Here is a 7213-nt window from a genome sequence, read left to right as displayed (position 1 = left end):
GGGTCTTACAGTTTTGCAATGCCCAGGAATGGGCTAAAATTCACTCCTTGGGTCTTCTAGAGTTCTGCCAAGGGATCTAAAACATTAAGAAATATGGAAAGTAAACCAAAGGATCCAGCACAGCAACTAATGGAAGTCCTTTTGCAGGATGGAGGTGTGGAGGCCAGGCCTGTAGGTGAGCTGTCTTCAGTCCTTGCACCAACAGCAGACCGTCACTGGCAAGGAATGGCCTAAATCACGGGTACAGCTCACTGGCCCACGCACTTGAAATGTGACACAAAGTTTGCTAGTGTTTCCATGTGAGGAAAAAGCTCTGAATTCCCTGGACAATGGAGCAACCCAACACACTCACAGTTTTTTTTTTATTTTTTGAAGAATTAGGATAAAAATCTGGATGAATGAGGGGAAAGGTGAAGAAAATTATCTGGCAGAAGTTCGGGATTTCAAACTAGTGGCTCATTTTGGCTTGGAATAGGAGAAAAGAATTGTGTTTCTCATTCTTTTCCAGCAGATCTAGTTTAATGAATTTCCATAATGAGCCTGCCTCACCTTCATTTTTAAATAATTCCACAAGTGTGACATTGATGTGGAGAACTGCAAACACTATCACATATAAAATGTCCTTCCTGACATCTATGACATTTCATGGCGATAATAAACCTTTGGATGAAAACTTTAGCCACAGGGCATACACAAGGTTTCTCTGAGCTTTGTTGAAAATACGGAGCTGGCGGTAAATTACAGCCTTGCATTTACAGGTTACCTAGAACAGCTTAAGTCAGTTCACCAATGAGAATCTCACATATTTTGCAAAATATCAGGCTTTTCCAAAAATCACTCTAAAAGTCTTGCTTAGTTTTACAACATCAAATGCTGCCCTCATTTTTACCTTCTCAGTTTTCCATTTGCTCATGAGAGCATGGAGTCCCCTGCTGATAGCAAGCTGTAGTAAATTAAGTTTATCACTTTAAAAAATACATGTTTAAGATATAACTGTTAACTCCAGCTGAAATAATTCTATAGATTCCTCCTGCATGCAAAGAAATTCAGTGAGAAGATTATATCTCTAAAAATGTGTGATTTATATGTATAAATATTAAAGGCATCAGCTAATCAGAAGGCTTTATAAATGTCAGAAGCTCTGAGCGCGGCTGCATGCCAGCCTCCAGCACACCCCGCCTGAGCATGCAAGTGGTGCAAAGATGGGACATCTGCCTCGCAGTAAAACACCCCCCTTCGGCAGTGCGCCCGAAAGCCCGCTCTGATGGCACAGCACCATGGCTGGGCACCCAGCACCCTGCCGCCCGGGGTTTCTCTGGGCAGGGAGGGTCACAGGAACACTGTTTTTGGCCAGAGCAGCAGTCTGCGGGCGCAGTCCTCATTTTGTGGGACTGATGCTGCGCTACTGAAGATTTGTCTCGAGAAGGAGTGTGCAGTTTTTCCTGGACCTGCATCTGCCTGAGGAAAGTCACTTTGGGAAGTCTGTGGCCCCAGATGCAGACTAGATTTCCAGACCGGGGTAGCGGAGGTTACGACGACATTTCACTGCAGTGCTGGGTGTTTAAGGATGCTCTGACGGTGTCACATAAACATCCTGGATTTGTCGGCACGGTCTGGTGCTGATGGCATAGTGCACGGTGCAGGGCTCACCCACCAGCAGACGAGTCCCTCAGCCAGGTCCCCGCAACGAGGCCCAGCGGGTCGTGGCTGAGAGGAGCCCAGGCCTGCACCCTGCTCGTGCTCCGTGCACGGCGGCTGAGGGAGGGGACGGGCTTCTCCTGCGTCCCGGCCGGAGAGCCGTGGCTGGGTGAGCACTCCGGGCAGAAGAGATCTTCGTGGGAGCAACGATGCTGGCGGCCATGGCCCGCTTTTAAGGGTCAATCACCCCCAGAGGCCCAACCAACCTGCCTCCCCCCCTGGAGCTGACAGGGAGGATGATGGCTTCCACCCTTCACTGCTTGGTGGGCCCCAGGACAGGCTTTGTGCTCTCTCTGAGGGGCCTGGGCCTGGCAAAGGCTCCACACTGTGGGTCTGCCCTCACAGAGCCCCACAGTCCCGCTCCCCAGCCACGGCGTCCCCTCCCTCCCCAACATGGCTACGCTGAGGGTTGCCTTTAGCATCCAACAGCGAGCGAAAGCAAAGTCTCTCCTGACACACGTGTTCTCATTCAACATGCATGGAAACGCAACGATCCACGGTTCATCCCAGGTTGCTGCTATTCCCTGCTCCACGCCTAAGGATAGCAGGGGTGACTCTGACCCCATAACTGGGTGGACCGAGGTGACCTGTGCTGGAAGCTGCAGCTGCTCTGCCGACCTTCTGTAAATCACTTACCTGTCAACCCAGCTGAGTGCCAAACTTGACAGAGAGGAGACAGAAAGGTGCTCAAAATCAAATCATGCAATATTATTCCACAGGAAAAGAAAGCAGGAAGATATCTGTGTCCTTCCTGTGCACATTCCTCTAACAGCACCGCTCCGGCAAGAGACTGCTCCAAGGGGTGACGCTTTTCTCTCTGCTCTTTAAAGTTGCTGCATGATCATTTTTGGTGTGCTGTGTAGTTCATGTATAATGAGAAACAGTAGATAATAATTCCTCATGCATCTTCTTCATCCCATTGTTGGATATCATCACATCTTTCATACAGACAGCTCTTCCTCATGCTGCAGAGTTTCAGTATATGTGGTTACATCTTACATGAAAGCCTGTGGCCACTCCTGGTGTCCTGCTCTGCACACTTCCTAATTCTCAGACATCCTCTCCGTGAGGGGAAACCACAGGTTACGTGGAGAGCAGCAAATAAAGCTCTCTGGTTTGGCTTCTGTCCTAGTTCAAATAGACTCTTTGCCTTTTGCTGTCCCCAAGAGCTGAACTGATGCCAGGTATTCACAGTGACTACGTTTTCCTTTATCACTGAGCAGAAATAGGTAATTCCTAGTTATGCACAGTGAACAGTTCCTTTCACCCCCTGCCTTGCCAGCATCGAACTTAACCAGTTCATTTATTTCCTAGTTGTTTAAATCTGAAGCTGACTACAAAGACCTGAAGAAAGATCTCAAAAAATTGAGTAACTGTAGAAAAAGTGATGAATGAAATCCAGCAGCAATGTCATTACTGACATGATACCTCAGACCTGTGTAGCCCAGCAGCAGAGCATTGCCATGGCTGGTTACTGGCCACAAGCTCTGCACTGAGTTTGCCAGGCCTCAGCACTGAGGCTTGGCACACCTGCTCTGCCTGAGCTCCCCATCACCTGCCTGCAGCTCCCCTTTACCCAGTCGAGCTATGGCAGCAATTTCTCTTGTTGACCAGGTGTCTATGTCTGAGCTGTTTTACTTCTGTTTTCCCTTGAGCAGTGCAGCCACAGCTTCACGCAGGCGGCAGCAGCCACCAGCGGGTTACTCCAGGTAGGATGGGACATCTGGGACTGATGCACTGATGTTGTGCAGGGCAGCACAGGCTAGGGTGAGAGCAGGGGCTTGGGAAGCAGAGACACAGGACATGGCACAGAGGAGAGTGGGTGTAGGGTGATGAGACAGGGGCACAGGGGACCCCACAGCCATGCACAACCTACTCATGGGCCATTAAAGAAAGGCAGAGCTGGAGGTGGACACAGCTGTCTTCAGGGTAACAAAGAGAAGATGACATGGCATCTACCACATGTCAAAGCACTGCATATAGTGCAATTGGATGTCACCTGGAGCTGTGGAGCATTGAAGAAGGAGAAAATGTGTGAAGCACATTGGAGAATGCAGAAAATGTGTGAAGCACATTGGAGAATGCAGAAAATGTGTGAAGCAAACAACACAGAAAAGACCCCAAGAGGGTTCTGGGCTAAGGAAGACGAAACCATCTGCATGGATCCTGGTGAAGGACCCCCAGTGCCGACACACACCGTGACAACCCCAGGGCCAGCCCCAGAGCCCAACCGCAGCACCTGTAGGGCCTGGGGAGCAGGAGGCTGGGAACAGGGGTGGAAATTACAGGTGTGCGTAACACCTTTGGCTGCACTCTGGATGCACAGCAGCTTCATCTCCACTAATACAGGTGGGATCCTCAGGACTTCAGGCACACCAGTAACACAGTGCCCGAGGCGCACGTCCTCTCTGCCCACAGCATGACCGGCAGCGGGGACAGCTGCAGGGGCCAGGTGGAGTGGGGACAGACCCTCACGCAGCCCTTCGTGCTGGCAGGGGAGCAGGGATGCACGTAACGCCTGTCCCCATCCTCCTGCCAGGGTCTCACTTGGAGCAAACAACTGACTTGTGGGCTGCCTTAGGGGACCTTTTTAGAGACTTGCTGAAAATCTGAAAAGAAAGAAGAAAAGGCCTTGAGCTGGTGAAACCCGGAGGTGCTGAGCTGTGTGTGGCTTCCAGAAGGTTTTGGATGCTGCATCCTCCAGGGAGTGTGTTGTGTTTCTTGCATGAGCTCAAGAACTAGGCATTGTTGTTGTCGATGCTAAAGGTTCACTTGAATTCAAAAGTGACTGAGTAAATTTATAACAGAGAAAACAATCCTGGATTATTTTAAAAACAAAACCTTTTGAGCCACAGATCACTGGAAACAGGAAGAATATTCTGGGATTGCGTGCTTTAATCTCTTTTCAGGTTAAGTGCTGTCAGCCAGAGTGCAAGTCTGTCATCTTTGCTTTTAGGTTTTTCTCATTCCTGCATTCTCCATATTTTGCATTCATTTTGGCGCATTTTCTGCATTTATAAACCAGACTGCCAGATTTTCTGGCTTCGGGATTTCATCTGCAAAGTCAGCAAGCATTTCCCAGACCTATGCTCTGTTATTTGCAGCATTAGGCTTTAGTTCTTTTCATGATGTAGTACACTGATTTGCACAGATTTTTAGGATCTGAGATTTGGAAATGCCTTGCTTTCTGATACAGCTCATGCTGGATAAATGGTTATATGGACTTTTGCTTGGACCCAGTGGCTGTTTGTGTCTTCTGCTGTATCTCTCACGGTGGAAAATGTGATTATCTTTCCACATTGCAGGAAGAATAAACTTATAACCCTGATAATCTAAATACATAAGTGAGGTAAAATCTGCAGATAAAGGTTATATTTTCTAATAGAACCACTGATATGGTAGGTGAAATTTCAGATCTGAACAGCTTTTGTTTCTGAAATATCGCCTGTTTTCTTCCAGCTATATCAGGCAGTAAGATAAAAGATCCTGTCACTGCTATAAATCTCCCTTGCTTATATCCTTAGAGCGTCGTGGCTATAGCAGCCCTACTGCTGTACCACGTAAGACAAGCGACGTCATTTCTGTCCTCTGAGGAAAAACATGGCAGGTTTGGAATCCCAATCAATGGTTTTAAAAATAGTCTCACAGAGCTGCTTATGTAAATGTAAATTTGATAAAAAATCCTCTATAAGACAGAAATGTTTGTATTCCCTTCCTTTAGATTGGCATAACAATGCATTCAGGAAGAAGCCCCTTTTACGTTTGGTACTGCACAGAGCTGTTGATAATGCATGTAAGCCTTACACATACTAAGGATTACTCTGGCTAACTATACGCTTCAAGCTCTTTTTAATTGCAAACAAGGATAAAAAGTTGAAATACCATAAATATAAAATGTTTCAGGGGTTTTCTTAACATTTGCTGAAGCAACGGTTTGTTTTGCTCTAACACAGGATATGCTGAATATGAACACAGTTTGTTATATTGCCCACGTAGCTCTGCAGAACTGCCACAGAGGAAACACAGGCAGCTCTTGCAGCTACTAGAGCAGTGCCGTACCCCTCACCATGTAGCTGTCCTCCAGCCACCTCCTAGGAGAAAGCTCTGCTCTCGCTCAGAGGTGTCAGACACTGCAGCAGTCATGGGAATGGGGAGGGCTGGGTGCAGCCGTGCCTGGAAATCTGCAGGGACGTGCAGGTTGCTGCTCCTCCAACGTGTTAACTTCAATTCATTAATTCTGACCTGCAGAGCAGCACTTCCACGGCTGGGTATGAAAAATGTGAAAGCAGCAGCTTGAACCTGCTGAAGTCTGCAAGCAGGAAGGGAAAGCCTGTGGGACTCACTGCAGCCTGGGTGGTCCCAGGGCCAGGTCGCGCTGTTGGGGCCACGAGGCATCACAGGGACGGAAAGCTGGCCGTGGGCAGCACTGGGAGCAGCGCCCGCAGCACGTCGCCCTGGCACATCCCCGTGGGGCATTGTCCCAGCCTGGCACAGGGAGCCCTCCTCCTGGGGCGTGGGGCAGGGCTGCCGTGGCTCTGCAGGAGTACTTGGCAAGGAATTAAATTCAGAGAACACGGAGAATGAAGCCTGTGACCTTAGCAGTACCAGTGACATGTCCTGCTGGGGACTGCCCAGGCACCAAAACTGGACGCTGAAGGATATGAACCACATGCAGCCCTTGCAGGCGAGCCTCGCCTTCCAGAAACTAGCATTCATCATGATACAAATGTTATTTTAAGCTTTCAATTGCTGACATAATTAATGGAATACAAAGCATACCTTGCATCATATGATACATCAAACTAGATCTGATATATTACACACATCAGAGAAACTATTACTTATTGCAGGCTTGTCCTCCACATTTTTCTAAACCTCACAGTCCAGTTTATGAGCTGCAATGTTGAGCAGTTTTGCCTGTTCAGGTGTCCCCTTCATGATTTATTTATTTTTCTTGATTTTTATGCATTTATTCAGTCTGTGCTGAATGGTGGTGATTATTTATCACTGGACCACATGGCAGTGAACCCTGCTTGGCTGGTATTCAGCTGTCTGGAGGTACCTCATTTGTCTTGTGTTTGCCTTGAACATAAGTCATAAGCCACCATGGCTGCTCAGAAGTACATCCTATTTTTCTGCAAGATAAATACATAATTCTGCAAAACAAACACACAAATAAAGTGTAAATTGTATTCGGTTTGCACAGCAAGGTTTTGGTAGCAGGGGGGCTACAGGAGCAGCTTCTGTGAGAAGCTGCTAGAAGCTTCCCCCACATCCGACAGAGCCAATGCCAGCTGGCTCCAAGACGGGATGGACCGGCCGCTGGCCAAGGTTGAGCCCTCATGTAGCGCCTCTGGGAGAACAGATTTAAGAAGGGGGGGGGGAATGGGTAACTGCACAAGAGCAACTGCAGCCAGAGAGAGGAGTGAGAACATGTGAGAGAAACAGCCCTGCAGACCCCCAGGTCAGTGCAGAAGGAGGGGAGGAGATGGCCCAGGCGCCGGAGCAGAGATTC

The sequence above is a fragment of the Accipiter gentilis genome, chromosome 25, assembly GCF_929443795.1.
Source record: "Accipiter gentilis chromosome 25, bAccGen1.1, whole genome shotgun sequence".
Taxonomy (NCBI): Eukaryota; Metazoa; Chordata; class Aves; order Accipitriformes; family Accipitridae; genus Astur; species Astur gentilis.
Note: the sequence above shows the minus strand (reverse complement) of the source record.